General features: G+C 38.6%; 1 non-coding gene across 1 annotated transcript; it reads left to right on the forward strand.

The window, feature by feature from the left end:
* The first annotated feature begins 9,867 nt into the window (after positions 1-9,867).
* Positions 9,868-9,974, forward strand: LOC146913781 (small nucleolar RNA R71). The gene has a single exon (XR_015017151.1). It is a non-coding gene; the product is annotated as a small nucleolar RNA R71 (small nucleolar RNA).
* Positions 9,975-12,016: the final 2,042 nt, after the last annotated feature.

The raw sequence follows: 12,016 nt of genomic DNA on the forward strand, positions 1-12,016 counted from the left end.
TCACACAATCATATGGTAATAGACCACAAACATTTATCAAGAGATTGGAACTAGAGTCAAGCAATTTTCACAAGTTTTTTAATACAAAACATCACAAAATTAGCAAGAAAATCAACACATTATTTTTATCAATTTTAACATGCAACAAATATCACAAAAATACCACAAAACTATCAAGAAATATGTATGAAAATTTTTGGAGTTTTTAGAGAATTTTTAGACACAAACACATGTAAAATTTCACAAGTTTTAACAAGTATAATGAACAATTAACTAAAAAAATGCCACTTATTTTTAATCCAGATTTAACACATAACAACATCACAAAAAAGTCAAGAAAATGATCAAGAACACATAGGGAATTTTTTAGAATTTTTAAAGGACAGAAATGACACGCAGGGGTGTAATTAGCAAGAATCAGCAAGTAACACAGGAAAAGGGGGGGTGTGCATAGCAGGTCATGGAAACTGGGCCTAAAAGGTGGGTCAGGGCTTGGAGCGGGTCGAACCATGGGTTGAACCGGTTCAGTGGCCTATATAAGGCCATGAACCGGTTCTTGGCTCACTTTCCACATCTCTCTCTCTCTTAAAACGTTCTCCTTCTCTCTCTAGTTGCAGAGCTTCGCCGGAAGCTTCATCTTCTCCGGCGAGAAATGCAGATTCCGACGAGTTTTGAAATGCTCCGATCTAGACTTTCTTTACATCTTTAAACAGCTATTTCTCTCCTCTTTTCAAATCCATAATCAATTTTCAAAGATAATGAATAGATCGGAGCAGATCTACACTTGAACTATTCGGTTCTTAGGTTTTCAAAAATTTTCTGAATCTCTTGAAACGAAACCCTAATCTACCTTATCTTCTTCGTTGATCATGGATTTGAACTCAATTTTCGCAAATAAACGGTGAATCTTCACGAATTGCACTTTTAGGGTTTCGGTTTTGATGTTTTTCGAATGTTTTCATGGTTCTTGCTTCGATTCACCGTTTATTTACGTTATCAAGTCTTCGATGATGATTTATAACAAAAAGACGAGAGGATTTGATGAGTTTACCTGGAGATTCTTCGTTCTTTCTTCTTCTCTTCTCTCTATCTTCTTCTTGTGATCACTTTGTTGTTCGAATTGCAGGGAGAGGACAACGATTCAGTGATGAAATCTTCGTTGAAGATATCTGAGAATCGAAATGATTCTCAATTAATTGGGAAATTGAAGCTGTTGATTCGTTTTCTGGTGAAATTTGTTGTCGAATGGTGTATTTGATGATGAATTTTGTACGAATTTGTGTTGGATTGTGTTGTTGAGAAACGGTTAGGGTTTGAAGATTGTTCAAACCTTCATCGTGTTCTTGTGAAATTTCTGGGTTTGATCCTTTTGATCTGGGAGAGAGAAAATGTGATTGTGTTTGTTGAGTTGGCCGAAATTGAATGGTGATCCCTGTATAATTGGTGATGTGGCTGTATTTATAAGCTGACATGTGGTCTTCTGGGCCAATGGGGGCCTGCCACATACCCTGGCCTCATTTTGGACTGGATTCTGGACTTTTTGCCTTGAGGGGCTATTTTGCAATTCTTGGAAATTAAAGGACTAATCTGCAATTGAGACAAGTAGACTAAAGAGAAAATTGGACAAAAAGGACTAATTTGCAATTTGTAAAAGAAAAAAAAGACTTAAGAAAAGGAAATCCGAAATGAGCAAAAAAGGACTTGAAAATAAAATTGGAACAAGAAAAAGGACTTGAATGCAATTTTTGGAAATTTTAGGACTTAAAAATAAAATAAAAAATAATAATAAAATTGAATTAAAAAACGTAATTTGGAACAAACGTAAAGTGAAACGATTAAAATTGACAAAACGGACTAAAATGAGCCAATGGCTTAAATGAGGTACTTTAAAGTAACCTCTCTCTGCCGAAATTTTGTGTGAAATGACCAAAATGCCCCTGGGGCTAAAACGACTAAAAATGACTCAGATGTAAATTTTAAAATGATTTTTTAACAGGAAATTAAAGCAAGAACTTATACAAACAAAACTAAAAGACTCAGAGACAATTTTAAGAGTTTAAACAGAGTTTCAACACATGAAAGGACTAAAATGCCCCTAGGGGCAAAACTGACTCAAAATGACTTTGAATGCAATTTTTGAAATGGATTTTGACATAGAATGAAATAGAGACTTATTCAAACCAAATGAAAAGACTCAAACAAATTCTTAAAAAACTGAAAGAAATTTTGACATAGGAAATGACTGAAATACCCTTCTATGTGAATTTTGCAAATAACCTTGAAATAAAATGCAGAGGAGGATGCAATTGATCAGAGTCAGTTCAAATGACTTAAAATACAAGAAAAGAAGAATTGAGTTAGTATTTTTAGGTCCAAAATTAGGGTATGACAGTAAGCATGTGGGAGATCCAGTCAATGAAGTTAACATTGGTGTGTTCAAAATTGGGGGTGAGGGGGGAAGCGAACCAGAGTTGTTTGGTCCAAGCGCAACTCATAAAAATGTGGTTGAGATCTTCCTTAGAATCGAAACAGCGGGGGCATAAAGGGTCACTAAGAGTACCTCGTTGAAAGAGGTTTGCTTTGGTGGGGAGACCATTATGTAGAATTCTCTAGATGAGGTTAGTGAATTTTGGGGGAGCTTTAAGCTTCCAAAGGGAATCCCAACTTTTGTTTGCATTCTAGCTTGAGCTGCTGGCCCTGTGACCCTGATTTTGATTCCATTGTAACCCTGTATAGTATCCAGAGCGAACAGAGTAGTTTCCATTCTTTGTGCCTAGCCAAACCAGGGTATCCTCTTGTTGATAGGGTGAGAGAGGGAGTTGGATGATTTGTGCAGCTTCAAAGTTGAGAAAGGTTTCCTGAATAATGTCAGCTTTGCAAGGAAAGGTTTCTGGATCAATGAGGTCCTTGACCATAGTGTAGGTGGGATCAGTAGGTTTGGGGGTCCAAGGTTTAAAACCATTTTGTGTGGGGAGCCAATTATCTGTCCAGATGTTAATGTTTTGGCCATTACCAACCATCCAATAACTACCTTTTAGAAGAAGAGGTCTTGCCTTGAGGATGCTATTCCAAGTGTAACTCATATTTGACCGTTGCTTGGCTTTGAGGAAAAAGCAATTTGGGTGATACTTAGCTTTAAACATTCTTACAATAAGGGAATTTTCATGTGTGATGAATCTCCATCCTTGTTTGGCTAGGAGAGCTTCATTGAATAGACTTAAATCCCTGAATCCCAGACCTCCATGTTTTTTGTTTTTATACAATTTACTCCACTTAATCCAATGGAGTTTTTTCTTATCAACATTACTACCCCACCAAAAATTGCAGATCAATTTTTCAAGGTAGCTACAAAAGTTTTTGGGGAGGTGGAAGCAGCTCATGATGAAGGTGGGAATTGTAACACCCTGTTTTCCCAACATAAAAATTTCTTTAAAAAAATCGTAGTTTAACAACTTAAACGGAATGCTACACTGTGCAATTTTGCTAACACCTCCTTGTAGTATTTTCATCATAACTCAAAGACCAAACATCATTTTCACGTCAAACCAAAGCCACTGGAAAGCTAACAAAGTTATCTAAAACTTTCATGTTTACGCCTAAGACCAATTCTGTACCAATCAATACCAGTTTTCATTTTAAATTCGGAAAAGTTGTGCTGAAAGTCCATAAAAATTCACTTCAAGCTCTATGATTATGATTACCCATATATTATCGAATGATAATCTCACCCTTACCTTAGAATTATCGATTGGCAGCCCTTCTCTTGGTTCTTCTCTCCTCTTGTTCTTTTCTCTCTAAACCTTGTTTTCTCCAAATCCTTGTTTTTTTTGTGCATATGTTAGTCTTTCAAACTAATATCTCCTCTATTTATAATACTAACTTCTCTTCTTAAATCTAATTAGGCCCAATAACTCTCTTCTTTCTATTTCAGCCCCCAAATCTACTGTTACCGTAAATCCGCAAGTGCACGGGTTTACCGTAGTAGTAATAAAGAGAGAGTATCGATCCACAGGGAGTTATTTAAATTCCAATCAAAAGTAGTAAAGGTTAGGGAGAAATCGATAATTAGGGTTTCAAGGTAATCTAAACGACGGTTGAAAACAATAGCTAAAGGCAACCTAGGGATTATTGGTTCATCCTATGGTTGACCTAACATCCTAATCCTAATCCTTGTTTATGTAAATCCTAGTTTCTAAGGAGGAATCTCTCTAAAGCCTATCCCCTTCTTCGTTCGATATCCGGGGAGTGTGTCTCTCAAGGTGTTAGACCTATTCTCATGGCTAACTCCTATATTAAGATCCTTGATTGTACGAGATTCTATAAGTCCCAAGGTTCACTAGGCTATTCTCATGCTTCGCAATCCTTGTCTAAATTCACTTGTTCGGTTATTAAGACTTCTTCGTTCGATTCATCACCTTAATAACTAGGGTAACGAATTAACAAGTACTAACCCTCCGCGTTCGCATCCAAAGTTTGGTACTTGTTAATATCGTTGTGAAGAACGGTGAATTTAGATAAGAAAAGTAGGGTTACATAAACTAGGGTTTCGGATTAGGGTTGTTGGATCAAGCCATAGGACTCTCCCAACAATCCCAAGGTCTAAGGGAATTACTCACTCATGGTTGGTGTTGCCATGAATGAATAAGAAGAAAACAATAAGAACAATCGAATAAAAACGAGAACTTTTATTGAGAAATAGTATTCTGTCACAATACAATATTCAGAATTCAAGATGATAAAACAAGGAGAACAAGCTCTCTATTTATAGCCTACTAATGACTTAAGCCCTAAGAAATAACTGAAGGAATATTCTCTGAAGATCCATGGGCTTTATCGTCAAAGCAGGCTGCGTAGAAAACCGCTGTTCGGAGCAAAAAGCAGCTAAAAGGGATGCTGGCAATCGCGCACGGCCGTGCGCCTTGCAGGCGTGGGCCGTGCGCCCTTCACTGACTTGGGGGAGCGAATTCTGATTTCTTCAAGTGCATATTTCGGTCCCAAATCTTGGAAATCTCCTATTTTTGTGCTCCAAATCCCTTTTCTTTAGCTCCAAGCCTTGCAAATCATATATTTGATCCTGAAATATAATATTGGATTCTTTGAAGTAAAAAGCTCTTAAATATAAATAAAAACACATAGAATCTAATTAAATCTAAATAGAATTAAACTAAATAACTTAATTAAAATACGTAATAAATCTACTTATCAAACTCCCCCACACTTGAATCTTTGCTTGTCCTCAAGCAAAAGGCATAGACATAGCAACATAGAAAACATTTAAGTATATGACAAAATTAAAACACATGTTCCCTCCAAGGCCTTGTCCTAAGCATACACTAATCACAACCTCAAGAGCCCCTTATGATTCCTATTCAACCCAACAAGAGAAACTAAGTGAGTGTGTGTGTGTAGTGCATCCCCTTTGCTCCTGTATAAACAGGTATTATGAGGAAACAGGTTCTAACCCCAACAGTACATCAACCGAGAAAAACCTCATTTTCATTCCATATAAGCAAGGTGGGAATTAAGTTTAAGTTGGTTCAATTTTAAATTGTGGACCATATTTTTCTTTTCTTTTGGTCTCTTTTGGGGCTACAGATGCCTAGGGGATATCACCTTTTCATAGGAAGTCGGAGAGGGACTCACTCCTTCCTCCACTACTACGGCAATCACCCTAAGTAGTGTTGTAGTTTGTAACTTCTTTCATAAATTTTTTTTCTTTTTCTTTTCTTTCTATTTTTTTTCCAGAAGTTTGTAGAAGCTATACAATCACTAAGGAGGTACCATCCTTCGCGTAGGAGTTGTTCGAGTACACTATCCTTCCCTCCATGCTCCGGCGGTGTTCTCAACTTAGTGAAAAAGTGAAAATCATGCTTCCCCCCATATTATTTCAACGTTAAATAAAGTTAATTAAATTTCCCCACACAAGCTTATACTACTTTTACTCCTAGAGACTTTAAAGGGTCCATGTACCATTAAACTTAGAACGTGGTCCTTAAAATACCTATTCATACACTTACTCAAAGGATGCACTGTGAATTTTCTCATTGGAGAAGTTTTGTTCACCTAGAATCAATGTGGGTCTATTGGAAAAACTTAAGGCAACAAGAAGCTATTTTCATGTACACAACAAGAACATTATCTAGCCTATATTGGAAGAGAACTTAACAAAAGATTATGTCATATTTAACAATTAAAACAAGAAAACTATCTAGTCGCTTACATGCCTTTCGCAATAAAACAAAACAAAAGATAAAAATTCAAGGGAGTTTGAAACACTACGACTCTTACTACGTAGACACTTTATTGGCTCCCCCCATACTTGGGAGAAGCATTGTCCTCAATGCATAAAGAAAACAAGAAATTAAAAGGAAGAGAGGAAGAGAAGAGAAGAGAAAGGAAGAGGAAAGCTCACATTTTTATTGGTTCCCCGGTGGAGGATATCGGGCGTTGAGATATTCTTGCATTTCTAGAAGAGCATTATGGGTCTCCTCACGCCTTTGGTTTGTTCTTTGCACCTCCTCTTGCATACCGGAGAACTCTTCACCAAATTGTTGTTGATTGGTGTTGATCTTTTGGAGCTCACTTTGCATCCAATTCCATTGCTCATCATCCATTTGTGTTCTGGCTTCATTAGGCAAGTCAGCACCTTCTTCACTTGCATCTTCATCATCTTCGGGTACCTGAGGATTAACAACATACAACAAATTTCCTGCCACCTTTATGTTGGTGCGGGCAGGGTTAGGCAATATAATCAATGTTTCTCCTCGGCTGCCTCGAAACTCAAAGGTCCCTATATCGGTTTCATTTCGGATAAAGTTCATTTGCACAAGATCGTGCTTGCTCAAAGTGTTGTCTCCCTCTATCCTATTGAGTCCTGCATGTCTTACCCCAAACTTATTTGCTATGCATGTTATAATACCACCGGCAACAATCACACTATCACTCTTGGTGATAGAGGATAAGTGATCAAGTAAGTAGTAGCATGTGTTCACGGGGTGATTTTTAAGTGCAGCCCAAAGAATGAAGAGCTCGGGTGCTCTAACTCTATGTAAGTCCGTCCTACCGAAGATAGTGCATCCCATAATTCTTTGAAAGTAACGGAGGACAGGGTTTTGGATAGCACTAGCTTTGTTGGACCTAGCAACGTAGTTATTCAAGCCTGTGATTGTGGTCCAAAAGGCTTCAGGGTCATAGTTCACGGGTTTTGAGTATTGACTATTTGAATCATGGATGCATCGGCGAAACCCATGGTTTGGCAAAAGTAATCAAAAGTCATGTCATAGTCAGTACCTAAAAACCGAAACGAGACCTTATGTTGAGGGTAATCCGACTTTGTCTTATCTTTTATGAAGCAAAATGAACTTAAAAACTCATAGACAAGGTTTTCATACCCCGGGTAAGTTCTCATCAAGCTGGACCATCCTAGGTTTTCAATTAACGATTCTACTTGCTCTTTTATACCTAGGTCCAACATAGCAAAGAAACAAGGATAACGATTCGGAAATAAAGGTCGAGAGAGAAGTTTGTTATACCTTTTTCTTTGCTCGGAGTTCTTAAATTTGATGCCATGAAACCTTGGTGATGCTTCCTTCCCTTGCTTGCTTGAAGACATTTTTGACCGAGTTTTTGTGATGGGTATACGTTGGAAGTAAGGTTTTTGAGTGGTTGGTTGGATTTGGTTGGAAAATTTGTGGTTTTTGGTTTAGGTTAATGGGGTATACGAAAATTGGGGTTAATGGATTGGATGGATGGAAATTGATTTTGTTTGGGTGTTTGTTTTTGGAATTGATTTTGGATTGGTTTGGGTGAAAGTTTTGTGTGAATTGGTGGAGTTTGATGGAGATATGTGAGGTTTAAGGTTGAGGAAAAATGGAGGTTTAGAGAGAGAGAAGTTGGATGAGAGAGGTTTTTGTGTGGTTTGAAATGGGAAGAAGATGAAAAATTGATGTTTATGGGAGGGGAAAGTCGCGCACGGCCGTGCGCCTTGGAGGCGTGGGCCGTGCGGACCTTGCTGTTTTGGCTGGGCAATTTTTTCAAAAAAATCGCGCACGCCCACGCGCATTGAGGCGTGGGCAGTGCGCCTGTTTTTGGTCCTCTGGGTCAAAATTTTTTCAAGTTTTCTATATCATATCGGACATGTACCTACAAAACAAGTAAAAACAACACAAAACAAACGAAAACAAAGCGGTAAAAATAGTTGGGTTGCCTCCCACGAAGCGCTCTTTTCACGTCATTAGCTTGACGATAAGAGGGGACCCTCAGATAGGATCGAACACAACATTTTGTGTGGTTGATGCTAGGTAGCGTTCTCTCATCTCATACTCAGCCTTGATGGAGGAAGGAGAGATTTCCTTCAGGTGGTTTCCTAATTCAAACTCCATCCTCTCATTATTCATATGGAACACGATCCTACCATTCAACGCATCAATAAAAGCACCTGAGACCACAAGGAAAGGAAAACCAAAAAGGATTGGAAATTAGGGGTCTTCCTTTGCATTAACTACCATAAAATCAACCGGTATGATAGTGCCTCCAAATTTTACCGGAAGATTTGAAACATAGCCAGCTGGGTCAACGGTGGAATGGTCAAACAATACTAAGGTATGCTCCGCCGGTTCTAATTTTCCTACCCCAATTTTCTTAAAGAGAGATAGGGGCATTAGATTTACGCTAACCCCTAGATCACACCTAGCGTTTTTTATACTTTCCTTCCCTATGGTGCAAGGGATGGAAAAACTACCGGGATAATGGTATTCTGGGGTTGATCTCTCTAGAAAAATGTCGCCACTCTCCTTAGGTGATGCCAGCGTCTCCTTATCCTCTTTGCGTCCTTTAGACAAAATATTTTTCAAAAAATTTGCATAAAGAGGAATTCGGGACAAGGCCTCAACGAATGGGATTTTGGCACATATTTCTCTCATTATCTCAATGAACCTTTGGAGTTGTGCTTTCTTACTATGCTTGGCTAGTCCTTGTGGGGAAGGGTTCATCTTTCTACTAAACTTTAGGGTCATAGGGTTTTTGCTTTCTACCCTAGCATCGCTAACCGCTTCACTCTCAATGACATGGATATCTAAGATGGGTCCTCCTAAAGATTTTTCTTCCACAAGGCTAACAGCATTCACGTGGCTCTTTTGATTAGTCTCAGGTTGGCCTGGGAGGGCTCTAGAGACTTGAGAGGATGAAGAGACTTGTTGGTTCAATTGGGAGATCTGAGTCTCCAACATTTTGCTGTGTGTGGCAATAGAATCTACCGTATAGGAGAGTGTGGAGATGGATTCCTTCAGAAGTTCGGTTTGTTGCTTGAACTCTTGGTTTAGTTTTTCTTGTCCTAGGACAAAATTTTCTATCATGAGTTCCAACTTAGATTTCTGGGGTGCCCTTTGGTTGGTACCGTAGCTAGGCGGTGTTGCATGTTGCCCAAAAGAGTTTCTGTTGTAAAAGTTTTGCCCTTGCCTAATACCTTGGTATTGGGCGTAGTTCATTTGCTCTTGGGTGAAAGCAACACCTCCCAGCTGGCACTCATTGCCACTATGACCAACGATTCCACATAACTCACAAGAAGGAGAAGGAGAAACAGCATTAACATTCATTTTATCAAGTTGAAGGGTTAGTGACTCTACCTTAGCAGCCAAATCATCATAAGAAGAGACTTCATGCACACCTGTTTCCTTCTTTGATGATGCTCCAGCAGTGTTGACCCTTTCGTTTGTCCACTGGTAATGATTTTGGGCCATATCCTCTATCAGCGCATAGGCGTCGGCATAATTTTTATTCACGATTGCTCCACCTGCAGCTGCATCAACGGTTAGTTTGGTATTATACAAAAGACCGTTGTAAAAGGTGTGGATTATGAGCCACTGTTCTAGACCATGGTGAGGACAAACTCTCAACATCTCCTTATAGCGTTCCCAAGCTTCATATAAAGACTCTCCATCCCTTTGGTTAAACCTAGTTATTTGGTCCCTCATTCTAGCGGTTTTGGAGGGTGGAAAGAATCTAGCAAGGAAGGCTTGTCGCATTTGGTCCCATGAGGATATGGAACCCCTTTCTAGGGAGTGGAACCAAGCACTCGCTCTATCTCGAAGGGAGAAAGGGAAAAGGTGTAGCCTGACGGCTTCTTGGTTGGCTTTAATGGTTCCACTAAGCCTAAGGAAAGTAGAGATGTGTAGATTGGGATCCTCAGCGGGGGATCCCGAGAATTGGTTTTGCTGCACAAGGTTTAAAAGTGCAGGCTTGATCTCAAAGTTGTTCCCTTCGACGGGTGGATAAACTATGATAGCCGTCGGCTCTTCCGTTGAAGGAGTAGCGTACTCCTTGAGGGTACGATTGTCTGCCATGGCTGCAAGCTATCAGAAAGTCAAAAAGAACAAGAAGAAATCGATTAGAGGAAATAAAGACAAGAGGAAAGTAAATACAGAAAGAAAACCTAACCGTCACCAAAGTTGATCGGAATTTGGTCAACTCCCCGGCAACGGCGCCAAAAACTTGTTACCGTAAATCCGCAAGTGCACGGGTTTACCGTAGTAGTAATAAAGAGAGAGTATCGATCCACAGGGAGTTATTTAAATTCCAATCAAAAGTAGTAAAGGTTAGGGAGAAATCGATAATTAGGGTTTCAAGGTAATCTAAACGACGGTTGAAAACAATAGCTAAAGGCAACCTAGGGATTATTGGTTCATCCTATGGTTGACCTAACATCCTAATCCTAATCCTTGTTTATGTAAATCCTAGTTTCTAAGGACGAATCTCTCTAAAGCCTATCCCCTTCTTCGTTCGATATCCGGGGAGTGTGTCTCTCAAGGTGTTAGACCTATTCTCATGGCTAACTCCTATATTAAGATCCTTGATTGTACGAGATTCTATAAGTCCCAAGGTTCACTAGGCTATTCTCATGCTTCGCAATCCTTGTCTAAATTCACTTGTTCGGTTATTAAGACTTCTTCGTTCGATTCATCACCTTAATAACTAGGGTAACGAATTAACAAGTACTAACCCTCCGCGTTCGCATCCAAAGTTTGGTACTTGTTAATATCGTTGTGAAGAACGGTGAATTTAGATAAGAAAAGTAGGGTTACATAAACTAGGGTTTCGGATTAGGGTTGTTGGATCAAGCCATAGGACTCTCCCAACAATCCCAAGGTCTAAGGGAATTACTCACTCATGGTTGGCGTTGCCATGAATGAATAAGAAGAAAACAATAAGAACAATTGAATAAAAACGCGAACTTTTATTGAGAAATAGTATTCTGTCACAATACAATATTCAGAATTCAAGATGATAAAACAAGGAGAACAAGCTCTCTATTTATAGCCTACTAATGACTTAAGCCCTAAGAAATAACTGAAGGAATATTCTCTGAAGATCCATGGGCTTTATCGTCAAAGCAGGCTGCGTAGAAAACTGCTGTTCGGAGCAAAAAGCAGCTAAAAGGGATGCTGGCAATCGCACACGGCCGTGCGCCTTGCAGGCGGGGGCCGTGCGCCCTTCACTGACTTGGGGGAGCGAATTCTGATTTCTTCAAGTGCATATTTCGGTCCCAAATCTTGGAAATCTCCTATTTTTGTGCTCCAAATCCCTTTTCTTTAGCTCCAAGCCTTGCAAATCATATATTTGATCCTGAAATATAATATTGGATTCTTTGAAGTAAAAAGCTCTTAAATATAAATAAAAACACATAGAATCTAATTAAATCTAAATAGAATTAAACTAAATAACTTAATTAAAATACGTAATAAATCTACTTATCATCTACTTATTCTAATAATTATATTTCTCCACTAAATATATTCTTCCACTAAATATATTCTCCCACTAAATATATTCTTCCACTAAATATATTCTCCCACTAAATGTATTCTTCCACTAAATATATTCTCCCATTAAATATATACAATAGGGGCTACTAATAAATATATTTCTACACGAGATAACATATATATTTCCACACAAAATAACAAATATATTTCTACACCAAATAACATATATATTATACTAGTAAATACCAACGTATAAC

This window comes from Medicago sativa, chromosome 6 (genome assembly GCF_051527215.1).
Source record: "Medicago sativa cultivar Bolivia chromosome 6, Bolivia_mono, whole genome shotgun sequence".
NCBI lineage: Eukaryota > Viridiplantae > Streptophyta > Magnoliopsida > Fabales > Fabaceae > Medicago > Medicago sativa.